General features: G+C 35.0%; 1 protein-coding gene and 1 pseudogene across 1 annotated transcript in view; one reads left to right on the top strand and one right to left on the bottom strand.

Moving 5' to 3' along the window:
* The window catches only part of HCN1 (hyperpolarization activated cyclic nucleotide gated potassium channel 1), a 401,226-nt gene that overhangs the window by 80,191 nt on the left and 293,173 nt on the right, over positions 1-27,862 (bottom strand). The gene's annotated exons all lie outside the window — the stretch shown is intronic.
* On the top strand, positions 24,983-25,965 carry LOC148164408 (heterogeneous nuclear ribonucleoprotein A1-like; annotated as a pseudogene).

The following is a 27,862-nucleotide window of genomic DNA, read 5'->3' as shown; positions in this document are numbered from 1 at the left end:
AAATATTCTTTTATTGGGAAAACTATATTATTTAGTCTTGATTGGGAACCAGATTTAAAGTACTTACTTGAAGTACTAGCAAAAAATGCTGTTTTTCTTTGATAAAGTCAAATATATGTAAAACATTTATACTTTTAAACCTTTTTTTAAAATTAATTCTAATGATATGCTGAAGAGAAATATCAAATACCCATTCATTGTCACAAAATTGTCTAGTCATTTTTTTCCAAAGTAGGATAATATGCCTTATTTGAAGTAGTTGAAAGATTCATAACTTAGTTCATTAACTTTTAACTTAAATGATGTTATTTAATTTTCAGAAATTAGATGGTAAGGACAAAGTGTTCCCTAAACTATAAAGCCTGTTAGCCATAAATTTAGAAGTTACATTTCACACCAAGGTTAAATCCTATAGGCTACACATGATTGAAACTTTCAAAATAATAATGTGGGTTAATGTAAAGTGAATAAAATAGTATAAATTAAAAAATAGGTGCATTGATTGTTGCCACATCATATGTCCTGTTTGTGTGTTTGTGTGTGCATACATGTAGGCTATGTTGTGTGTGTATGTAATTCTTCAATGAAAAGATGTAATTTAGATATGTTGGACCTCCACTGGGAAGATATATTCATTCCTTTCAATGAAGAGTTGAACAATTCTTTTTTTTTTTTAGATTGTATTTATTTACTTGAGAGAGAGAGACAGCACGAGTGGTGGGGAGGGGCAGAGGGAGAGGGAGAAGCAAATTCCTTGCTAAGCCGGGAGCCCAAGACGTGGGGCTGGATTCCAGGACCCTGAGATCATGACCTGAGCAGAAAAGGTAGATGCTTAACCGACTGAGCCACCCAGGCGCCCCTGAATAGTTCTTTTAATAGTGTATTTCCAATATCCTCTTTCCACCACCCTCAACTAGTTTTTTAAGCCGTTAACGATGGATGATAAATTATTTACATAAGCCTTGTGTAAGTGCATTAAAAAGATTAATAATTTGAAACTAAGGACATCATTTAAATATCACTAATATTCTTCTTCATTATTCCTGGTCAAAATATTTCTTAGTGTTAGTAACAGCTTGATTTACTTTTGAAAGTCCCTCTAGTTTGTTTTTAACACAACTGTTTCTAATTCACTGTCCATGGCTTTCCAAAATTAAAGCAACTGAATATCTGAGGATACACAACAATTACTGAGTAAATATCATCTGGAGAATAATTAAAAGAAGACAATGAATTAATGACTCACCAGCAAATTACCATGGAGAAGCAACATATTTGATGAAGAAAGGAATTTTTATAGTGCTTAAAATTTACATTCCTTTGGATTGATTTGTTTTTTAAAAGTGAGAAATTCTAACAAAAATATCATTCCATCCGTACAAATTAAAAGCACGTTTTTCTTTAAGTGCACAGTATTAAACAAGATTAAAATTGATGTCATTACAGTACTTATCAAGTTTGACATGAGGTGGTATTAAGAAGTAATGAAGCAGCACATGCATATATTAAACACAATCAGTCAAAATCCATGTTTCAGACGAGAGTACTGATCAGTTGTCAGTCTCATCACAGAACAATTTAAATATCTGTGTTAATCCAATGGGGAAGTCACATTATATAATTAATAAATAACATTTACCAATACCTACCAGAGAATAAGGAGATGCTATTAGAAGAAAGTGCTAAGTATAGCACTATAGAATGGGAAAAAGCATAGAGGTCTTGTTTAAGCAACACCAAGATTTAGAAAAATGATGAGTATTGGTAATTGAGTTCAAAAGGAAATACACATACACACAAAAACACATATATCTGTATGTGTGTATTTTGTGTTATATTCATATCAACATACAGAAATATGGATTTCTGAATATAACTTATATATGTAATACAAATTGAACACTAGTATTTGAACTGGAAATTATTTATTAATATCTACTGACATTGCTTTGGTTTTATAGCAAACCAGCATCATATTCATTATGTATAATATTACCTAAAAAAGGAGACACTTTCAGAAAACGAGTTATGAAATTTAAAAAGAAAAGAATCCAAGGTTTCTCAACTCAAATATGATAAAAACTAGTAGTCACTGGTTGATCTAAAATATGACTGGCTTTCCAGAACCAAGCCAAAATCATAAGTTCCAAACTATGTTTCCTAAAGTCATGAGAAAAGACAATGACATCTAATCTAATTGGCATAAATTTTAGAGGTGCCTTGTTAAAGTTAGAACCATTTAGCAAGACAGTACGAAAAAGCTTGCCAGGGAAACATCTTAGCAGAAGATGAGAGTAGCTGTTTACTAAAATATTAGGGACCTACAGCAAGGCCAGTACTATCAGGTACATATGGTATCAGGCAGGTAATGAATTGGCTGTTATTGGCCAAGCAAAGTAAAGAAGTAGGTACAAGAAATGGAGCAATGGGTCACTCAGTATCCACAGTCAAAGCCAGGTGAGCAGAGAAAGCAAAGCGAAGGAGTTTCCAATCCTGTTTCACTCAATCATAAAGAGGGCAGAGGTTTACATTGTTTCTAACACTCAGTAACATTTTTTTAAATTTATTCTGAATGGAGAAGAGTAGATTCTGTTTCATTTGGTAAGTCTTTAAGGCTTCATGTTATAATTTCTCAAAATCAACTGAGACTTCAAGATGATGACACAGGTTTTTTTCATTTCTTCTCAGTGTTAAATGATCTTAAGGAGGCACGTTCAATCAATAGTCATTGCTAATGAGCATCTTTTTAGCTAGGTGTTTAGTCAGTTTAGTTAAGCAATTGCAATGGGTTTTAGACAGTTACATAGAAATGATAAATGATAGAGAAATTTGGAAATTATTCTAGTGCTCCTCTTCTCTTCTGCCTCAATACTCATTAATAGGGAATGCTGTGTTCTTTAAATTTCCTGCTTTAAGTGATATATATACACTCAGAAGTCCTAAATGTCTATCTGCAGACTTGACTTCCTTCAATCCAGATTCATATGTCCAATTGCCTAATAGGCAACTTCACTTGGATGTGTAATAATGATCTCACATTTAACACATCCAAAGCTGAAATCTTATCCCTAAACTTCTTTTTACCATATTCGATCTTATCTCTGTAAATCAGATCATGATGACTTTCTACCAGTAGCTGAAGACCAAAAACAGGGCAGTTGGTTTTGCCATATTTCTTTCTTCCATACACCACTGCTGTCAGCAAATTTTATCAAATACACTTATTTTTTTCTTTACATCTCTATTGAAGTATAATTTACATAAAATAAAATTCACACTTTAAATGTACATTTCCATGAACAATCACTGTCATGCCCATTTTAGAACATTTCCATCACTCCAAAATGTTCCCTCATTCGATCCTTTGTGGGTATCCTACATCTTCAACCTTGGTCCCAAGAAACTAATGATCTGTCACTTGTTTTTCCTTTCCTAGAATTCTACATAAATGGAATAACACCATATGTAATCTTTTGAATCCCACATTCTTTCACTTAGCATGATGTTTCTGAAATACATCCATGTTGTTGCATATATCAGTAGATTTTTTTTAGTTGTTTATTGCTGAGTAATATTCCTGGAATATTACCCATATATTCACCTATTCATCTCTACTCTTACAAACTTGGTCCAGGTCACTATCATCTTTTACATGGCTAACTTTGAAAGCCTTCTAACTGGTCTCTTTGCTTTACCTTTGCTGATAATTTAAGCTCAACCCAGTAACCAGTATTATCCTTTTAAAATGTAAGTCTGATCATGTCATGTCTCTATTTAAAACTTTCCAAGTATTCCAGTCTTAGAGTGAAAGCAGAAATCTTTCAATGGCCCACAAGGCCATATATGACCCAGCCTTCTGTTACTTCCCCTATTACTATCCCTTTTGCTCTCTGAGCTCCAGTCTGATTGGTCCCTTAAACCTGGAAATACAGGAGAGAGTACAAAGGTATGAGAAAAGACAGAAAAAAATATATCTGTCCACATCACCCATTTTCCTCAGTGGTGAGAAATTTAAAGCCTTCTAATATTAAGATAAATTGTAGAATACATTGTAAAATTTGAACTTTTAAATAAATTTTCATATTGAGACATGTGGTTTTAGTCTATACCCCTAAAACACCCAATGTATGTGTTTAAATTTCTCTGAGCTTTAATTGTACTCAGTAAAGTTCAAAATTGACTTAATTGATCATTCTGGAACATGAGCATAACAAAATTTAATTATATTCATGCTAAGCTAAGGCTGATGTAGGAGAACTTCTAGAAGTGGAATTTTAGCTCTAAATTTTGTTTAATCAAGATTTCAAGTTTGTAACAACAACAAAATATACTGTGCTAGAGAACCCAATATCTGACGCAAATTTTATGCTCACTGAGTGAAATTCAAACAGACTCACAGCTAATTTTTACTTGGGAAATGAAAAAAGTATGAGATTTATATTTCCTTTAGCAATGTAGCACTGTGGCTATTTCACTGCTAATGGAGTGTATCAAATTACTACAGTGTGAAAAACAGAATAATGTTTTTGTTCTTCAAATAGACATAACTTTATATGAAACAACCAACTATTCACACATTTGATTAATAACAAACACATTTCCCTAAATATTATCAGATAAAAAGAAAAACCCACATAGGAATAAAACCCCTGAAAATGAAAAAATGAACTTGGGATTAGCAAACTACTATAAAATAAATGTGTTAACTGAAAAACGCATTTAGGCTGCCAACTTTCCTATCTTAAAAATAATATTCCAGCACTTTAATTTTTTCTATACTAATGCAGATACTATTAGTGCTTCAGAAAACATTGAGCACATCTCCAACACAATATTATAGTTCAGATTAGATAACCTGTTGATATATAAATTGTTTTATATCTCTTTCACACTTTACCATCAAGGTTTTGAAAAAGGAAGAGAAATTTAAGAGATTATAAATAAAAATATAAATCAAACGTTTAAATAGTAGAACACACATAGATTTTTCTTGGCCTTTGAAGGATTTTATAATTAAAAATTGTTTCTTCCTAAAACAAACTGATATTTACTATTCATTACATTCATATACCTCTACTTTTTTCCAAATACTTTCTCTACCTTTATTAGGCCACAGAGATTGTGAGTGACAGAACAAAGACTAGCAAAATATTCTTTTGATTGCAGAATAGTGTTCGTAGCTAAATACAAAATATATAAAAATGCTAAGAGTAAATATTGTTTTGTGTGCACACAGTATAAGAGAAATAAAGGACAGTAGAGTGGTAACTGAGCCAAATGGGACATTTAATAACTTGGATTCTCCTTTTTATTGTTTTTATTGACACTCTACAAATGTGCCTATTTGTTGGGAAGTTCTGTGGTTGTCTTATATTTACTTAAAGAAATAATGAAGAGGACAAGAATATTTCATGGTTAGAAAAGTAAGAAAAGGCTGCAGAAGTTAGGCCATATATTGAGTAAGAAGGCATCTGGACAATAAAAATGATAAGAAAGCAATCTACATGTTTTTAAAATTTAGTGAGTGACGATAATTAATAGTAATGATAACATTTTTTTAAACATTTTATTTATTTATTTGGCAGAGAGAGACACAGCGAGAGAGGAAAGACAAGCAGGGGGAGTGGGAGAGGGAGAAGCAGGCTTCCCGCTGAGCAGGGAGCCCGATGCAGGGCTCGACCCCAGGACCCTGGGATCATGACCTGAGCTGAAGGCAGACACTTAACGACTGAGCCACCCAGGTGACCCAATAATGATAACATTTCTATAACAATTTACAGTTTACCAAGAACACTTGTTCTTCCCAACTACCACATGAGGCAGGAAGAGAACATATGATTATATTTATATCTACATGAAGATATTGACAGTCACAGGAGGGAAATAACATGCTTACGGCCATATAGTAATTTCACTGTGGACCAGGACTCTGAACAATGTTCTTCATACACAGAACATATGCCTATATTTTCTGTGGATTATGTGTTGCATATTGTTAATAAAGCCAGTGAAAATCTGTTGCAACTTCCTGATATTATTTTTTAAAGACTTCTAGTTGATTCAGATGTTTAGCACAGGTTGAGAACTACTGATATAAAATAAGAAGAAAACAACCAGGAGTTTATAATATGGAAAAAATACATCATATGAAGACTTGAAAAGAGCAAGAATGCTATCCTAGAAAAGAAAATAACTGAAGGAGAGCATTTCACTTAGCATGCTCTGCTGTCCCAGGCAGAACTTGACACAATAGCTAGGAGTTCTAGAGAGACAGATGCCAAATTAATAGAAGGCTTGATGTTCACAAAATTAAAACAATTCACAATAAGTGTGTGCCTCATGAAGTTGTAACCTCTCCATCAAGGAAAATGCTCAAGCAAAATGGATAACTATAGATCAAGGAAAATGGTGGAAACCAACAATGAATACATTGAGAGACATAAAAGATCACAGAAAGACTCTAAGAATTTGACACTTTTCTCATTTGTCTTGAACCTAGCTTCCATTCTTCAGTTCATAATTAGTTGAGATGTGCATTTGTTAATTATTAATAATAAAAACAAATGTGTTCATTTAAAAAATGACTTCTGAACTTGTCTTATAAAATTTAAGAAAGAAGAGTGTGTCCATAGACTGAAGATAATACCAATATTCACATCTTCCTTTAAGATTTCTTTAGGAGGGAAGACCGCATAGGTGGAAAGAACTCTCCCTTTGGAGACAGACAGATCTGAATTCAAATTTTAGCTCTGTTGCTTTTGGATTACATAGACTTGAAATAGAAACTTGACTCCCTTGATCTCTTATTTCTCTAATAAAACAGTATAACAGAAATTACAGAATAATTTTAAGGACTAACTGTAATATGGCATAGAGTGGGGCTAAATAAATATTAGTTTCCTAAATTATGTCCAGCCTAATTGGTAACAATTTCTTACACCGGCACAGACAAAGACATCTGTGAAAATGTGGCCAAGGAAATTCAAATATGAAAGGGTACAAAATTAACATATTTATAAAAATACTAAAATTTTAAAGAAAATGGAACATGAAGGTATTTTTTTGTCTCCCCAGAGATCTCAAATTTGGAGATCTCTGCACTCCATAACTCAAATAGCTTTAGAATTCTGTGATTCTAAATCATTCTCAAACCCTTTACTTGATGGCCGGGTAAATAGAGCATGCTGAACATAATTTAAATTGTTCTTGATGATTCATGGTAATCATTAGGAATAACATTTTCTATATTATACATAGTATAGTACTTGCTGCTAGGATTTTTCCATATTTCTGGATTGCTTTTTCATAGGGCTTCTGCTTAACGTCACTTCTCATTTTAGAGGCTCCTACATTGTTTAGTATTGTTGACTTTCCACTAATTTGCCCTGCGTACTGCTATTGGTGTTTCTCTAGCTCCTTTTTTTGTGATCTGATCTATGTTTTAACTATAACTTTCCAAATACTTTAGAGGTCTGTTTAGCACACAATCACCTGCAACCTAATCTTTACAGCCTTAGTTGTCAGACTGCTGCTCAAAGTAACTTAGAACAAAATTAATGACTTTTAGTAAAAACTGTTAAAAAGATGTTAAGTATTTGAGAAGGCAAGAAATGTAAATACTCCTTATAACTGCCTATTGGTACTTATTTTCCTAAGACTCAGGGGTGTTTTAGCTTAATTATTTCTGTCTTTGTTACTAACCTACTTGAGATTGTTGCAAGTCAGGTAGCTGTGTGATTGGGTGTTACTATAAATGTGCAATTCCATAACAAACCAGATTGTAGCTATAAATACAAAGCTAGTGGAATAAAATCCCCCAAGTGGGCTATATAGAGAAACATTATTTAATATTAAAAATAATTGTTAGCGTAAGCCCTGGAAGTCATTTTTAAGAAGAAAAGAAGTCAGATCATTTTAAGAAAGAGGATTTCCTTACCTTATTTCCCCCACCAGCATTATACATTGTGAATTATGTTTATGAGGATGACCCAAAAGACATTTAGAGTGCCTTTTGGATCAACCCAGGGAGATTAACATATATTTAGCATAGAAGGAGACATTCAGAGCTGGAGGGCACCACAGAGATAATTGTAGCCAATCCTCACATTTCACAGATGAGGAAAAGAGGCCCAGAATGGCAGATTCATTTACACAAGTTTCACATCTAGTTAGCAAATGTCAGGAATAAAACCAGGTCTCTGAATTCTTAATGTGGTGCCTTTTCATTATTCCCATGGCTACCATACCATTCAGCATGCTTTATTATTCTTTGGTACTTTGAAAAAGTTTATTCTTGGGCCAAGATTTTATAACTCTTGCTATAGCTTGAATGTTTGTGTCCCCCCCAAAATTCATATGTTGAAACCTAATCCTCGAGGTGATGGTATTCAGAGATGGGGCCTTTGGGGGGTGAGTGAATAGAATTAATGCCCTTGTAAAAGTGGACCAAGAAAGCTCCCTTGCCCCTTTCAATGAACCAGAAAGCTGACTCTAACAAGATTCCAAATCAGTCTGTGCCTCCATCTCGAACTTTCCAACTTCCAGAAACAGCTAGAAATAAATTTCTGTTGTTTATAAGCCACCCTGTTACGGCATTTTGTTATAGCAGCACAAACAGACTAAGACAACCCTGTTAACTGCAATAATAAATAAGCTAGAACACCAATTTCCTTAACAACACCACATAAAGAGACATTTAGAAAATGTTCCTAGTAATGGAGAATTGTTCCCTTTTGGAGCAATAGCATGTGTTTCCTCCTGAAGAAAGCAACATCAGAACATGTTCTTCAGCCCTCACTGGGAGCTTAAGAACCCCTCTCTTTGAATGGGCTCTCTAAGTAACTGATGTCCATTTGTCCATCCATCCATCCATCCAGTGATTAATTTTACAATTTTGGATCATTGGCATTTTTTTTTCTCTCCTGCACTTTTCTATGATATGTTCCTCTTAATCTGCAACATTACTTATGAAAATATTCACTTAACATAGTATCTAAACTGTGTATCTTAGAAGTATACTTTTTTCTGAAAATAAAATATATAATGATTTTAGATTTTATATTTGAAACCATATAAAAATGTTTTATTTTATTATCTGAATTTTTTCCAAGTACAAGTTAAATTTATTGAACCAATTTGGAAAATATTACTTCACAGATTCTAAGTTAATACTTTATTTAAAAATCTTCATTATAATGGTAAAATGTCTATCTCTCTTCTTCACATAATTTGTGTTAAAATGTAAGTAAAAAATAATTATACATATAAAATAAGAGGAAATTATTTCAGCAAGAAAAATAATGGGCAATAACTGGTTTCAATTTTTAAGAGTCTCATTTGAAAAGGGATAAATGAATCTTGGCCAAAGTTAAGACAGAAAAGCGACTCTAAATTCATAATCTCAGTGGCCAAAGGCAAATTATGTAGATATCATTTAATTTTTATTCATTTCATGTAAGAAATATGCCACATGCCAACTATGCACCAAATGCCATATTTACCTGGTGACCTATGAATTAAAAAGAATATAAAATCACCTCTTCTGGCCTTAAAGAAACTTTCAATATAGTCAAACATATTGTGAAAGCATGAAATGGCTGAGAGAAAAGAAAGGAGAACTCTATGAGTTTGAAATACTATTATTTTATGTATAATTTTGATTATTTGAAATGAAGTTAAACTTAACTATGGCCCCTGTATCTCAAGTGAACTCATTCTTTAACATAAGAAGTGATAACAAATTCCTAACAAATAACTGTTCAAAACAGATAAAAACATAAGATGTTTCAAACTTACAGTTAATTTCAAACAAACTATAAGACAACAGTCAATGATTAATTAAACAAAATAACCTTGCGTTTTGGTTTGGAAATAAAAGGGAATAACCTGGGTCAAATCTGAAATGATACCATAATAAACATACATAAACTTTTAGCTTTATAATTAATCTAAAGCAACAAGGTGTTTTTTATTAATTTAAAAAAGTTTAAAAAAAATTTTTAAAGATTTTATTTGAGAGAGAGAGAGTGAGTGAGAGAGAGAGAGAAGGAGCAGGGGAAGGGGCAGAAGGAGAGGGAGAAGCAGACTCCCTGCTAAGCAGGGAGCCCCATGATGTGGGGCTGGGTTCTGGGACTCTGGGATCATGACCAGAGCCAAAGGCAGACACTTAACTGACTGAGCCACCCAGGCACCCGAACAAGGTATTTCTTGATTGCCATGAATGTTTTATGAAAGTTCCTGTATTTTTATTTGCCTTGTCGAGGAAAGAATAAAAGTAAAAAATACTGATTACTATACACTTATATAAGATCTTAAGCTTAAACTAACAAATATTCTCATGAAGAACATAAGGGGCTAAGACACTATATAATACAACCTTACATTTCATTTCTTTATTGAAATATCTGCTAATTTATTCAACTACTACTTGATGGCACACATATAGCTGTACCCCAAATTTAATAGTAGGAACAAATAGAAAGGATGAAAGTTATTTTTTAATGGGTACAGAGCTTCTGTTTGGGATGGTGAAAAGTTCTGGAAATGGATAGTGGTGATGGTTGCATACTACAAAAAAAAAAAAAAATAATAAGTGAAAGGAGTGAGATAGGTTCACAAGGATCTCCTGAACTCATTTTTAGAAACAAAAATCCTAAACCACATATGTACAACTAATAACCCATTTAAAAAATGGGCTAAGGACTTGAATAGACATTTCTCCAAAGAAGAAATACAAATGGCCAACAAGTGAAAAAGAAAATGTTCAACATCATTAATCCTCAGGGAAAGGCAAACCAAAACAGCAAGGAGATACCACCTCACACTTGTCAGCGTGACTGTTATATATAAAAAAAAAAAGACGAAAACAAAACAAAAGACAAAAAGTGGGGATGTGGATAAATTAGAACCCTTGTATCCAGTTAGTGGAAATGCAAAATGGTGCAACCACTATGGAAAACAGTATGGAAGTTCATCAAAAAATTAAAAATAGAAATACCACATGACCCAGCAATTCCACTTCTGGGTATTATCCAAAAGAATTAAAATCACTATCTCAATGAGATTTAGCACTCCCATGTTATTGCAGCACTATTCACAGTAGCCAAGATGTGGAAACAGAGTATATGGCTATCAACAGGATTAATACAGTGGAATACTATTCAGCCTCAAAAAAGGAAATTCTGCAACATGCACGGACATGGATGAACCTTTAGATAAGTTAATAAGCTAAACAAGCCAGTTACAGAGTCAGATTCATAGAACCACAGAAGATAATGGTGGTTGTAGGGCCTGGAGGCAGGAGGAAAAGAGGAGTTATTCATCAAGCAAAAAACGAAGTGAAGCAAGATGAATAAGTTAAGGAGATCTGCTGAACAACACTGTATTCATAGTCAACAATAATATATTGTTATATTTAAAAATTTGTTGAGGGTAGGTCTCATATTAAGTGTTCTTAGGACAATAAAATCAAATTTCAAATAATGACAAATATGAAAATGTACTTAAGATATATCATGAAGAGAAAAAGCAAGAACTCAAAGAGTTGAAGTGTGCAAATTCATTATTTTCTATATATGTTATGGATATCTAGTGCATGCTAAGAAGACACTCTGGAAGAACTTAAGTTATATTGGAGGTGACATTATGGGAACTAAATTGCTGAGTTCTGGGTTATTAAACATGTTTATAACATGAGCATAGAAAAATCTGGTTAAAATGGTAAATTTTGTGTTATATGTATCTTACCATAGAAGTAAGAAAAAATTCAAGAGCCTAAGACCTCATGACCCTAAAGTGTGGTAAGACACCTATGAATTTCTTGTACATTGTGTGTCCTTGCTAGACCTACAGCTCCTTTTATACACCATAGATATAGTAATATTATCTTTCAGTGTCAGAGGATCTGAAGAAAATCTTTTTTGTTACTTAAATAACACAGGAAATCTCCAGGGACTAAGCGATTAAGACATCCTGTTGCTTGTTCAAAGTGAGGTTAATTCCTTTACCCTTTGTAAAACTAGAAAATATTAAATGTTATTTCCTTTTCTAGAGAAAATGGCACAGTCAAGATAAGTGTGCTGTGAGCATAGTAATTATTAGCAGCTATCTTCAGCTACTCTGAATCATACTGTGTTTTCCATTAGAAGAGAGTTGTTATGATATTGCAAAGCTCTTTTCATGGGAACAAAGCTAGATTCCTTATACGATTTCTTAACAGTAATTTATACAAGACTCTTAATAATAAGTATAGGATTTGCAGGTGCAGAAATGAAGAACAGAAGCCTATTAATAAGGTATATTCCATAAGAAACGATAATTTAATATTTTTCTGAAAAATCTCGGAGAATTGCTCAGAACTTGCACGAATCTAAGCTATGACATAAGAATGTCAGATAAGTTTCTACAGAAAATAACAGACTCTACAGTGTCCCTCCTACCATTCTGGAAATATCAGAACCAACATTATCACTCAAATATTCTGCTTCTTTGCTCCAGATTACTATGCCACTAGATCTTTTGTTCATTTAATGCCACCATGTCTTCTTTTAAATGATTGCAATTCTCTGTACTATTTTTTTTGAAAAACAAAGAATATTTTAAAACATGAGTGCATAAAGTCAGAACCTACAAGTTTTCAAATTTCATGAGAAAATAAGAAAACTATATCTTTCACTCATTTAAAATAATGGGTAATTTCAGGCTAATGTTAAAAATACTTAATACTTTCCAGCAACATTTTAATAATAAAATACAACAAAAAAAATACTAACCAAAGTAGTATTTCCACATACTTTTACTTCAGAAAAACAACTGAACTTATACATCAGAGAAACATGTACAAAGTTGTTGGCAAAACCCATGACACTGACTTACTGACATTCTAAAACAGTGAAATGCTGTCATGCACGAGACATACATTTTACAATCCATTTATACTACAGTTTCTCCAACTATTCAATCAGAAAAGGAACTGCACTACAAGTTTGTTAGCAGATTTAATGATAAATGCTTAGCAGTCACATTATGCCCTCATGTTTCCCTTTGATCTCTCTGCATTACTTGGGGTTTTATAAAGTTGCTTGCTGTGCCAAGCACATTTTCTTTCAGATAAATGAAAAGGTCTGTGTACCAACCTGATTGATGAATGTAGTGGGCTATTCATAACCCTGAGACATCTGAATGGTGTGTATATTCCATTAAATATAGTCAAAGAAAAACTTTGCAACAATATGAAATCTGTGGGATACTATTTTATTGTCAATAAAAATTACAGGAATTGACTTTTTAAAGTGTAAATGCACTATTTATAAAGCTGAAAGCACCTAAACTGCACTGGCAAAATAATTTTTTAGTGAAAGTTATTTATATCCGGATACAGTGCCCACTTACAGTCTAGCTCACCAAGTACATGGGCTCAACCAAGGAAAAATGTAATTAATCTGCTCTGACTTGAGCATCACTGCTTTTTTCAAAAAAATTGTTTATACACATGCAACAATCTTAGAATAGTGATTTTAGCTCACAACAGGGTCTTTGGATATATGGTCTGTTTTTGGAGGTTAGAAGATAAATGCAAAGGCTGACCTGTAAATACTCTTGATAATTTTATCCTCTTTAATTACCTATGCATCTCTCCAAAGTACACTGGGTTAGAAAACCAGAATGTTGCTTTGTATCTTTGTCACTCTGCTAGCTTGATGTGTGAATGTGGAATATAATTTAATTGCTCTGGATCACAGCCTTATCTCTAAAATGTGAATTAATTGAGAGTAAAATCATAATGAGGATACTAAACAGAAAAATCTTCCTTCTTTCCAGTACCAGTAACACTAAAAAGTAATCCAATATCTTTTAAGCTAAGGAAATATTCGTGCTAATGTTGTCTATGCAGCATTAGTTATCTGGACGATGATTTAAAATATGCAGATATGTTTTTATAGATATGTTCTATTACAGGTGAGCTTCATGCACACCCATTCTTAGAATATTGATTATTTTGTTTGTTATGATTCTTTAAAATTGCATAGGTTCAGCCTCCAGTTATTAACATCTAAAACTGAGATGGAAAATGGGATATTTTATATCTCTGTAAAATGTGGTGATATTGCATTATTTATGCTAGATTTTTCAGATCTCTAATAGAAGGGCTTATTATTGTGACTGCATAAAGAATAGTTTATGAATTTATTAAAGTTAGAATCTAGTCATCTGAATCATTTATAAAAAAAGAGAACTGATTTGTAAATTTAATTTTTAAAATTCTGTGATTTCTCCAACGCACAACTTCCTGTAGCTTGCATGACTAGGAGGCTGTAATATTGCCAAGAAGCCAGGAAGAATGAGTCATCCAATCAGGAAACAGTGTTCTAATAAAGAAAACTTCCAGACAATTAAGACTTTTACCCCTTTACCCTTTCAAAACATTTAAATATATTTCAGAAGAATCATTCCTCAAATCACATATAAAATTTCCTGATATTTTAAGTAATCTTTACCACCTTTTTAAAGGTTTTTTTAAATTTATTTTTTATTTTTTTTAAATATTTTATTTATTTATTTGACAGAGAGAGACACAGCGAGAGCAGGAACACAAGCAGGGGGAGTGGGAGACAGAGAAGCAGGCTTCCCGCTGAGCAGGGAGCCTGATGTGGGGCTCAATCCTAGGACCCTGGGATCATGACCTGAGCCGAAGGCAGACATCCAACGACTGAACCACCCAGGCATCCCTTAAAGGTGTTTTAAAGGTGTTTTTTCTCTAGAATTTTTGTGTTTGTTTTTAACTACTAAAAAATTTGGATGAAAAATCTGGAGGATTTAAATGGTGAATGCAATTTTTTAAAAAAGTAAGTTTGGGCCAACTGGAAAACAAAATCCCACAATTATCATCTACCTGAGCCCCATGTGGCTATGTCTGAGACTGTTCACCGTTCCTGAAGGAAGCATGAACTGTTCATTATTTTCTGGCCACTGCTGTCATGTGATTTGGAGCCTCCTCACCTCTTAAAGTATGTGTGAGCCAAAATTCTCATGTCTCTAGGACCAGCTTAGCTTTACAATCTGCCTGCCATATGCCACCAAAACAGAAGGAACTCTCATTGTAGTAAAAATATATTTTAGAAATTGATCAAAATAAATTGGAGTCCAGATGCAGGATGGGAGTCCTCCAACCAGAGTCTGCTCTAAATCAGTCGAAAGCTACCCAGGCTGACAAGGCACAATTCTACAATGCATTGTACCACAGGACTGGCTTTTTGGTTGTGGAATGTAGTTTTTATCATTTTCCCATTTCTGTTCTTGCAGTGGATCCTTTTTTCTCTTTCCTCTCCATGCACTTACCTTTAGCACCTCTGCATCTGCCTCTAATGTGTTGCTTTTCTACTAAATTTGAGGGGGGAACTAAATTCAGGGAGTCACTGTTACTAACAATCTATTCTCACTGAGAAAAAAGTGGAAATAATCTATTTGTATCATTTAGTAGACATCTGGCATCCCCTCTAAATATTACTTTATAAAACTACAATACTGAAGTTGAAGATCATTTTTCATTAAATATGTTAATACTGAGTATTTTAATAGTGGCTTTTTCCCAATGGCTTAAAAACTTCCAAAATTTTGTCTCATTAATTTTAGTAATAACTTGGTGAAGTAGGAGGGCAGCAAGAAATCTTTTAAATTGAAGGTATTATTCTAAGATAATTTTACTTGGTAAAGCTGAAGGAGTGAATGTGAAATATAATCATCTACCTTATATTATCATCCAAATATATGTTTGTACCCTTTAAATAAAATATTGGTAGAGTCAGAAAAAAGGTGAAAATATTTTGTATCAAAGCAGTTTAGACTTGCTTCATTTGTATAGTAGAAGTACTTAATTGTATTTGAAGTTCACACTATCAATCTACTAAGATCGAAACTCATGGGTTCTCATACACTGTTAGTGGGAATGCAACCAGTGCAGTCACTATGGAAATAAAAAATTAAAAATATAATTACCATGTGATCCAGTAATTACACTACTGGGTATTTACCCAAAGAATATGAAAACACAAATTCAAAAGGGATGCACCCCTATGTTTACTGCAGCATTATTTACAATAACCGAAGTATGGAAGCAGACCAAGTGTCCATTTATAGAAGAATGGATAAAGATATGACATACTAAAGAAAACCAACAAATCATGAAAGAAAGACAAGAAAGGATCAGAAAGAACCACAAAACAAGTAACAAAATGACAATAAACACATATCTATCAGTAATTACTCTGTATGTAAATAGACTAAACACTCCAATCAAAAGACATAGGACATCAGAATGGATTAAAAAAACAAGACCCACCTGCATGCTTCCTACAAGAGACTCATTTTAGACCTAAGGACACCTGTAGATTGAAAGTGAAGGGATGGAGAAACATCTGTCATGCAAATGGTTGTCAAAAGAACAATGGAGTAGCAATACTCATAGCAGACCGAATAGACTTTAAAACAAAGACTGTAAGGGCTCCTGGGTGGCTCAGTTGGTTAAGCAACTGCCTTCGGCCTGGGTCATGATCCTGGAGTCCCAGGATCAAGTCCCACATTGGGCTCCCTGCTCAGCGGGGAGTCTGCTTCTCCCTCTGCCCCTCCCCCTCTCGTGTTCTCTCTCTCTCTCAAAGAAATAAATAAAAATCTTAAAAAAAACAACAAAGACTGTAACAAGAGACAAAGAAGGATATTATATAATCATAAAAGGGACAATCCAACAAGAAGATATAACAATTGTAAATATTTATGCATCCAACATAGAAGCATCCAAATATATAAAACAGTTAATAACAAACATAAAGGAACTAATCACATATAAAACAGTTAATAAACATAAAGGAACTAATCGATAGTGATACAATAATAGTAGGGGATGTTAACACCCCACTTACATAAATAGACAAGTCATCTAAACAGAAAACCAACAAGGAAACGATGGCTTTGAATTATATACTGGAACAAATGGTTTTAACAGATAATTCAGAACATTCCATCCTAAAACAACAGAATACACATTCTTTTCAAATGCACATGGAGCATTCTCCAGAATAGATCACATATTAGGCATCAAAACTACCCTCAACAAATTCAAGAAGATCAAAGTCATACTATGCATTTTTTTGGACCACAGTGCTATGAAACTAGAAGTCAACCACAGGAGAAAACCTGGAAAGACCACAAATACATAGAGATTAAGTAACATGCTACTAAACAATGAATGGGTCAACCAGGAAATAAAAGAAGAAATTAAAAAATGCACGGAAACAAATGAAAATGAAATACAATTGTCCAAAATTTTTGGGATGTAGCAAAAGCAGTTCTAAGAGGGAAATTTATAGCAATCCAAGCCTACCTCAAGAAGCAAGAAAAATCTCAAATATGCAACCTAACTTTACACATAAAGGAGATAGAAAATGAACAATAAACGAAACTTAAAACTAGTAGAAGGAAGGTGATAATAAAGATTAGAGCAGAAATAGATGATATAGAAACTAAAAAAAAAGAACAGATCAATGAAACCAGGATGTGGTTCTTTAAAAAAAATCAATAAAATTGATAAGCCTCTAGCCAGACTTACCAAGAAAAGAGAAAAGACTCAAATAAATAAAATCACACATGGGACAGGAGATATAACAACCAACACAGATGACACAAAGAAATGGAAAGACATTCCATGCTCATGGATTGGTAGAACACATATTGTTAAAATGTCTATACTACCCAAAGCAATCTACGCATTTAATGCAATCCCTATCAAAATACCAATAGCATTTTTCACAGAACTAGAGCAAACAATCTTAAAATTTGTATGGAACCACAAGAAACCCCAAATAGCCAAAGCAATCTTGAAAAAAAGCAAAGTGGGAGGCATCACAATTCCAAACTTCAAGTTATATTACAAAACTGTAGTGATTAAGATAGTATGGTACTGGCACAAAAACAGACACATAGATCAATGGAACAGAATAGAAAACCCAGAAATGAACCCATAATTATATGGTTAATTAATCTTTGACAAAGCAAGAAAGAATATCCAAAGGGAAAATGATTCTCCCTTCAACAAATGGTGTTGGGAACTGGACAGCTACAAGCAAAAGAATGAAACTGGATCACTTTCTTACACAATACACAAAAATAAATTGAAAATGGATTAAAGACCTAAATGTGAGACCTGAAACCATAAAAATCCTAGAAAGGAACACAGGCAATCACTTCTTTGACATCAGCCATAGCAACTTTTTTCTAGATAGGTCCCCTGAAACAAGGGAAACAAAAGCAAAAATGAACTATTGGGACAACTTCAAAATAAAGAGCTCTGCACGGTAAAGGAAACAATCAAGGAAACTAAAAGACAACTTACAGAGTGGGAGAAGATATTTGCAAATGACGTATCTAATAAAGGATTAGTATCCAAAATACATAAAGAACTTAAAAAACTCAACACCCCAAAAATGAGTAATACAACTAAAAAATGGGCAAAAATCATGAATAGACATTTCTACAAAGAAGACATACAGATGGCCAACAGACACATGAAAAGAGGCTCATCATCACTCACCATCAGAGAAATGCAAATCAAAACTACGATGAGATATCACCTCACACCTGTCAGAATGGCTAAAATCAAAAACACAAGAAGTAACAAGTGTTGGCAAGGATGTGGAGAAAAAGGAACCCCCATGCACTGTTGGTGGGAATGCAAACTGGTGTAGCCAATGTGAAAAACAGTATGGAGTTTCCTCAAAAAGTTAAAAATAGACTACCTTATGACCCAGCAATCGCACTATTGGGTATTTACCCAAAGAATACAAAAACACTAATTCAAAGGAATACATGCACCCCTATGTTTACAGCAGCACTATTTTCAATATCCAAAGTATGGAAGCAGCCCAAGTGTCCATGGAATGATGAATGGGTAAAGAAGAACTTATATATATAGTGTATAATATAATTTAATGGAATATTATTCAGCCATAAAAAAGAATGAAATCTTGCTATTTGCACTGACATGAATGGAACTAGCAAAGTAATATAACTTGAAGTCCGGAATTGTGATGCCTCCCACTTTGCTAAGTGAAATAAGTCAGTCAGAGAAAGACAAATACCATATAATTTCATTCATATGTAGAATTTAAGAAACAAAACAAAGGAACAAAGGGAAAGAGACACACACACACACACACACACACACACACGTGCGTGCACGCACAAACCAAGAAACAGACTCTTTACTTCAGAGGACTGATGGTTACCAGAGGGGAGGAGGGTGGGTGGATGGGTTAAATAGGTGAAGGGGCACAATTATCATGATGAGCACTGAGTAATGTATAGAACTGTGGAATCATTATATTGTATGCCTCAAACTAATGCAACACTGTATTTTAACTATATTGGAATTAAAATTAAGCAAAACAACAAAATTCATGAATTTTGATCTCATTTCATATATTCTTCAGAAAGAAAAAAATTCTGACTTTAGAGAGTGGATTATAAAACTATGATAAATCTGGTATCATTTTGTATTATATAAAACACATTTTTTGTTTCATTGAAAATGACAGAAAATCACAACTGAAAAGCCTGAGGAAATAAAATTATTGGTACATAAGTATATAATAGATTTTTCTTATAATAGTGGTATCTTTGTTAATAAAGAGCATATATTCCACTAATGTTTTATTTAAGGACACTTCATCATCCCTGATAGATAAGACAGAGTACATAAGAAGCATTCTAGGTAAAACCAAACACAAATGACTGTAGGTCTCATATCCACCACTGTTTTTCAAGTACTCCATGACCCATCCACAGTATATCAGTTTCCTAGAAAATCTCAAACATTTTTCTGCCTAATTTTTTGCTGTAGAATTTATAGCAGAAATAACAAGACTCCCACCAAAGTCTGTCCTTTGCCTTTTCCATACGTATAGAGTTGTTAGCTAGTCACAGAGCTGCCCAGCTAGACTACATTTCTCAGCCTCCTTAAGCAGAACATAACTAAGTTCTCATGAATGAAGTGAGTAGAAGTGATGCATGTTTTCCATGTTCCCTTCCTTGTCATGAGCTAGAAGACAGACATGTCCATGGCACAGCTTAAAACACACATATAAGAACAATATTCTAGGACAGTGGTTCTCAAAGGGTGGTCTTTGGACCACCACCAGCAGCAGCAACTGAAATTTTGTTGGAAATGCAAATTCTCAGGCAGTCTAGACCTAATGAATCAGAAACTTTGGGAGTGGGGCCCACAAATGTGTATTAAGGAGCTCTCCAGGTGATTATGATGCATATTAAAATTTGAGGGTCATTGTCTGAGGGGACACTGGAGAAACAACTTGGAAGAACCTGTATTAAAAATGGCCATCTAAAACAGTGCCACCCCACTCACCAGGCTTCTCATCTCTCAACATTTATTAGTAAAATCATATAGTTCTTTGGGTCACTGAATTGTTTATGTCCTTCTTACAGCAGTTCAGCATTTGTCCTAATTGGTATTTATTCAATCTGGAATTGCCTGTTTAATATTTCCCCCTTGTTTAATATTTCACTTGATAAAATTAAGATCCTACCTCAGTCTTTGTAAGTTAGCACTAGCGCATTTGCCTAATGTCAAAAACCACCTGGCCATTTTTGCTTTCCTTTAATCTATTATACACATTGTTGACTGAACACTCTTTTAAAAATTTCAAATCTAATCTAATCTTAACTCTTCTGCATCAAATTCTTACTAGATTCTCATAGCAGTTATGCTACAGAACAACATGGTTAAGGAGGCCTATGAGGTTCCACCCAATCTAACACAAGTTAAGCTCTCCAGTCTCATCCAGAACCATTTCACTTTTCTCAGCTCTAATCACACTTTCCTGTCTGTTCTTGAATCATGGCAAACTTTTTCACACCTCAGTGCTTTTCCCCATGTTGCTCACTTCACTATCTCCCTTCTACTCATTCTTAGGTTTCTTCTTAAATATAATTTTTTCTTCTCTCCCACCCCCACTGAATCTCATATGAATCAAACCAAAGTCCTAAAATCTCTTATCATGTCTTCACATTTCCTTTCATAGCACTTTACAATTTTTATAACTGACTGCTTTCTATAAATCTTGTTTCTGGATGTCATGTCCCTCCCTCTCCCACCGTACTACAGGAGGCTTGATGAGGGAAAGTACCATATTTATTTGCTCACATTGTGTGCCTAGCATCTAGTACCAGACCTGACACATAGTAAGGGTTTAATAAATATGCACTGAATGGATAAAAAATGGATTATTTGAGATCTGACTCATGTAACATCTATCTCTGAAGACTATTTGGATCATGATTCCTTATAAAAGAATGTCATTTCCAGTGGTTTTATTAACCAGAGTGTCCCTATCTACTTACAATTCCTGTTCCTGTTTAACATAATCTATCAGTAAGCATTTATGTAATGATCTATTTGATCTTGGAAAGTTACAATCTAGGTTAAGAGTACACCATATCTCATGCACTGCTGTGATTTGTTTTCCTATAAGACAGCTTCAATTACTATATCCCATTGCTAAAATTTGCTGTGGATATCCTTCTCCCAATGTATAATCTCATCATTCCCACATTCAAAACTATTGTAGGTGGACTATAACCCAATCTGATTTCACAGTTTCCCCAGCAAGATAGTTATTGCTTTATTCAAATTAGACAATTCAGTATTCCCACATATTCTCACCTCTGGGCCTTTGCACATTTAATCCTGTCTGCCAGGAGTCTTCTTGAAATTAGGGCTTTTCTCTGGGAGACATTTGCCTCACAGTGACTATCTCTGCCTGCTGATTTCCCCTGCATTCTTCAAGGCCCATTTCAAATGGTTTCCAATGATCTGACTAAGCAAATGCAAGTTACATTCAGTAATTCTTATCCATTGGGCATTCTTGTCAGATTAGTGGATCCCTGGTGACCAAGCTTCTGCCCCGTGAAAGTGCATAATAGTGTATTTATGTCTTATGATATGGAAGGGGCAGAAATACAATACAGCAAAACACTTGAAAGTGAACTTCAGGGAGTACATTCAAATGAAAATTCAAACATTTCTAAAAAATTAAGTCAATAGATCAATCAGAAAAGAAAAATGGTAGAAAATGCAACTCTACTTTAGAGCTATTACAAGAAGCTGTCAGATGAGCTATAAATGATAAATGTAAGCGGCAAAGAATTACATGAAGTATTGCTGAGAACCAATTTTTACCACTTTGTACAGTCCTGAAACCATGAATATTAACTATAAAGATATGGGAAATTTTAGCCTATCACATAGAATATTGTTACAGAAAGTATCACTGAGTGAAAAGGGATACCATATCTCCCAGTGGGATATATTAAAATACAAAGATTGGTTGAAAGTCAGTGGTATGAGAGATTTAGATTGGCAAAATTCTATTTTTCACTTTTGTTAAATTAACAGCCTCAAACTCCTTCCCGTTACCTGTCCTGATCTTTGTTACAGTACTTAGTTAACGTAAGAAAATTTTTTCTCAGCTGAAAATGTAAAGCATCATCATTCTGCCAGGAGCCTGATTTGTTAGCAGCTCAAGTGGCAACATGGAGCTAACCCAAGGGCTACTGCACTGCTGTTTTTCTAGGAGAAAATCTTGAAGATAGTCTCAGTCGTAGGATCTCCTTGGCCTGAGAACATTTGGCAGTATTACCACTTTAACATACCAGAGTACATTAAATTCAGCTCCTGGGAAGCAAAAAGTATATGGTATAGCAGAATTGGAAATCTTTCTGACTAATTAAGGAACCATGTGGGAGTTGTGCTCATGGCATTCTCATTTGTAAAGGAAGGAAGAAAGCTTTTACGAATAAGGAAGAAAAGCAAGTGAAACATTTTGCTGAATGCACATGGATTTTAGAGCTACATCTCCCCCCCACAAAATGTTCCCAGTCAAAATGAAGGCATCAAGCCATTTTTATTTTAAGCATTGGGTCAATTTGACATTCCAAGGTCCAGATAATTATAACTTCAAAGCCTCTTAGCTTTTCTGAAGACAAATACTATCATAGCTTACAAAATCAGTCAATCAAATTAGCAGCTCAACTGACTAAATTTCTTGATAATGAAGATAGGTTGAAAAGCAGGATGTAACTGTTCTTCTTTTCTTTTTAACTGAATAATAGAATTACCTACAAACTATGTAGTCACTACTACAAATTGTTCCTCTTTGCTCTAGTCATAGTTTGTTTTTGTTTTTTTTTTAAGACTCAGAATTACATGACAGCAGTAATAAACTCTCCCATCCATCTGTTTGAGATAATGGGTTCCATCATGTCGTAAAGGAGAACACAATCCTGATCAACACAGAAACTAAGAAATTGCGTCATCCCTGATGAAAGGCACTTAGGTAATATACCTTTCATTTACAGAGAAATAAATCTCAGAATTCCAGAGGGGAAAGCATATTGAAAATTAAGTTTTTATCTATGTTTAAGCTAAATACATACGTATAATACATAAGCAAGTACTTGCTATAACATGTGAGGCAGTATCTTTATAATATGTTTGTATACAAGTAAGTAAATAACATGACAAATATTTTTTAAAGATGTGCTCATGTATGCTCAAGTGGCAGCATTCAGAAAAGTTCAAATTATGAACTGTTAGTTCTATTTATGTTAGAATACAGTCCAGACCTATAAACATTCTAAATCCTCACTGTCCCATCTGAGTACTGTTGTGTCCTCAGCATTATAATATCAAGGTTTCTGTGTGCAGGGCTGAATGACACAATAGCTGAGACACAGGTGTTCCCAATATGGTGCTTATACTCTCCTGACAGATAAAATATACACAATAAATAGGTTACTATAGGTTGAGATGATCAGAGATGTCACAGCCCTCCAAAGGGAAGTGCAGAACCTACGTAAACAGTGAAAGGGGTAAAAATATATAAAAGGGTAGGACGAAGGGTGTAGCAAGTCACACTCATTTGGTTTGTTGAAAGAACAATAATTATTTGGCCGGAAATGAGGTTTGGTTGAGAGATCTGCAAGAGTTTAAAAGTTGATTTGGCATCATTCTTCCTCTACTCAAATTATTTTTGAAGTGCATATTACCAAGAAAATGTCTATATTAACCATAATAACTTTATCTAACTGATGTGAAATCTGCTTTATGGCAAATGAGATTTGAGTGGATTGAAAATGAGAGCAGTCTTGGCACTTAGCTTTTTGTCTCTGGTCATACCATTAGCTTATACAAATTTGGAAGATTAGACTGATTAGAAAAGAAAAAAAAAGATTTCTATGGAATAAGAAATGTATGTGACAGTCCTGATTATAGTTCTTCATTTACAAGGAAAGAATAAGGATTGATGGATTTTTAACTAAAACCAAGAAAAAATATTTGCCTGGAATGACTAGATTTAGAATATTATGTCTTAGGTATGATTACACAAAACTATATAACGTGATGTAGTTTCATACAGGATTACTTAAAACTCACTTCTATGATTGAGAGACTACTTATATTAAACCGTACCTTCTTTTTCCAAAGGGCCTTTAATGAACATCATATAAACTCTTGCAGAGATGAAGAAAATCTTATCATTGTTCTTTTGGGTAAATTTAGCTTTTAAATTTCTTATCATTATTAAATTGAGAATATGACATTTAAAAAATTTTATAGAACATAATCAATATTTAAAGCCTGGAGTAGCACTGGCTCACTGCCTTGTGCTCTACCATTAGAAAGCACAGTATATTTAAAAAAAAAATCATTCCTGCACCTGTCTTGGATTTATACACTCTGCTTCCTGGATTCAGGAAGCTATTCAATGTATAAAGGTATTTCAATTTGATAATTCCCTCATATAATTAAAGTGATTTTTTGGTCATATTCAAACTTCACATTAAAAATCTCTCATGGCTTTCTGCTCATGGTTGCCGCTGAGTAAGCATCATTAAAGTCTCCCCTCCCACTGCTGCCATGTCTAAGTCAGAGTCTCCCAAAAAGCCTGAATAGCTGTGGAAGCTCTTTGTCAGAGGGTATAAAACAACTGATGAGAGTCTCAGGGGCCATTTTGAACAATGGGGAATGCTTACGGACTGTGTGGTAATGAGAGATCCAAACACCAAGAGCTCCAGAGGCTTTGGGTTTGTCATGTATGCCACTGTGGAGGAGGTGGATGCAGCCATGAACGCCAGGCCACACAAGGTGGATGGAAGAGTTGTGGAACCAAAGAGGGCTGTCTCAAGAGAAGATCCTCAAAGACCTGGTGCCCATTTAACTGTGAAAAAGATTTTTGTTGGTGGCATGAAAGGAGACACTGAAGAACACCATCTAAGATATTGTTTTGAACAGTACAGGAAAATTGAATTGATTGAAATCATGACTTGACCGAGGCAGTGGCACAAAGAAAGTCTTTATTTTTGTAACATTTGATGACCATGACTCTGTACACAAGACGACAGTCTTGTGTCTGTACAAAGATGCCACACTGTGAATGGCCACAACTGTGAGGTAAGGAAAGCCCTATGCAAGAGAAAGCAAAGGGGTCGAAGTGGTTCCAGAAACTTTGGTGGTGGTCATGGAGGTTTTGATGGGAATGACAACTTTGGTCGTGGAGGAAACTTCAGTGGGTGAGGGGGCTTTGGTGGCTTATTGAGGTGGTGGCAGATATGGTGGCAGTGGGGATACCTATAATGGATTTGGTAATGATGGAAGCAGCTCTGGAGCACCTTTGGAGGTGGCAGAAGCTATGATGATTTTGGCAATTACAACAATCAATCTTCAAATTTTGGAGCCATGAAAGGAGGAAATTTTTGGAGGCAGAAGCTCTGGCCCCCCATGGTGATGGAGGCCAATACTTTGCCAAACCAGGAAACCAAGGTGGTTATAGTGGTTCCAGCAGCAGCAGTAGCTACAGCAGTGGCAGAAGGTTTTCATTACTGCCAGGAAACAAAGCTTAGCAAGAGAGGAGAGCCAGAGAAATGACAAGGAAGCTACAGGTTACAACAGATTTGTGAACTCGGCCAAGCACAGTGGTGGCAGGGCCTAGCTGCTACAAAGAAGACATGTTTCAGATGGAGCCGAGGAGTGGGCTCTCAGCTTGGGGTTGCCATAAACCGTCATCCATGACACAGTTGGGCCACTGCCCCTCCAGCAGGGACCCAACAAGCAGCAGATCCAGGGAGACTCCCCTTCCTCCCCCGGGAGGAGTGGCATGGGAGCACACCGCAGGGATCTGCTGGGTTTGGAGACTCCATACGGGGTCATGTGTCAGAGATAGAAACTCTCAGTCATGGGCTGGGTGAGCATGGAGTGCTGCCGGAGACCAGGGAGATGGGAGTGATTGACTGCTTTTCCTGGGGGCTCACTGAGGAGTGGGGCCCCGAGTACTCATATGTATGGGCAAACAACTCAAGGACTGTATTTGTGACTAATTGTATAACAGCTTATTTTAGTTTCTGTTCTATGGAAAGTATAAAGCATCCCAACAAAGGGTTTTAATGCAGATTTTTTTTTCTTTTTTGCACCCATGCTGTTGGCCGCTAAATGTAATAGTCTTCACTGAATAAATGTGTCTTTAAAAAAAAAAACCTTTCATGTACATCAAGTATACCAAGGTGAGTGGGAAATTTCTTATTCTAAATTCAGTATGAATTTAGAATTATGTTAAAATTCTTGCTTATTACAGAGGGAAACTGCACACCTAAAAACTGCTATTACCATAATTATATGACAGGAAAGAGAATGACAAGTCTAAAAATAGTAGTAGGTTCCCCAGGGCTGCCCAAGTATAAGAACTAAGTTGCAGTAGTACAAAGACACAGGATGATCAAAAACAGTTTCATTTCCTGAAGATGAGATAAACTGCAGACATATCTAGAAAAGAGAGGAACCACCCAAGGTCAGTTAAAAAAATGGAATACTCACTTTGGGGAGTTTGTCTAGAAAGATATTTTCCAAAGTGCACTCTAATCAATTAAAATACATGGGGGTTTGGCATGGAGGGCAAACACAATAAATTAAATGTTCAGGGTGCACACACTTATCCAAAGAAACCACACTTTGATACATATTTTCAATCAACATTTCCAAACTTACTTGGCCAGGGAACAATTATATACCACTGGCCCTTGAAATAAAGTGGGAGTTAAGGGTGCTGACCCCCTAGCACAGTCGAAAATCTGCATATAACTCTGACTCCACTAGAACTTAACTACTAACAGCCTATATAAAGTGGTCTCTCGTATACTGGTTTACAATTGTAAATGGTAATCCAAGGATCACGACTCCTGGAGGTATCAAAGCGCCACACAGGTGGAGAGGGTAGAGTGAGAATTTTCCTGATGGGATTACTGAGCAGATTTCTTCAGAGAGAGTGACTGTTCTGCTATGAGTCCCTTACCCAGCCCCCTATACCTTCTAACACTTGACCTGGGGGTACAGCTTCAAGAAAATCACTTGGGGATCTCGGAACTAAGGTTACATAGTTGGGAGGCATGGATCTGGGGTTTGAATCACATATGAGAACACATAAATAACTTGTGGACAGGGTCTGATGCCTGCCAAGGAATTGGAGAAGGCTGGACACAGGCTCCTCATTGCTTTGGTGGTGGAGGCAGCTGAGTACTGAGGGATGGGTTAAGAGAGGGATGCAGGGGTGCCTTTCTGTGGACCAGATCTGAGCCATACAGCGGAGACAGCATTACATCTTGGGTCCTGTCCAAGAGTACCACCTGGCTGAGCAAGAAGCCCAGAGCAGAAAGAGATTGGAGATAACTACTCAATTTACAGGACCTCATCTAGGGAAGTGCAGGAGAGAGACTCGATGGGTGTTACCTGAAGAGCCCAAAGGATCTC

Source organism: Eumetopias jubatus, unplaced genomic scaffold (assembly GCF_037043125.1).
Source record: "Eumetopias jubatus isolate StellerSeaLion01/CBP00866 unplaced genomic scaffold, mEumJub1_p1.0 scaffold_5, whole genome shotgun sequence".
Lineage (NCBI taxonomy): Eukaryota > Metazoa > Chordata > Mammalia > Carnivora > Otariidae > Eumetopias > Eumetopias jubatus.
This window is presented reverse-complemented; position numbering and strand designations above follow the sequence as displayed.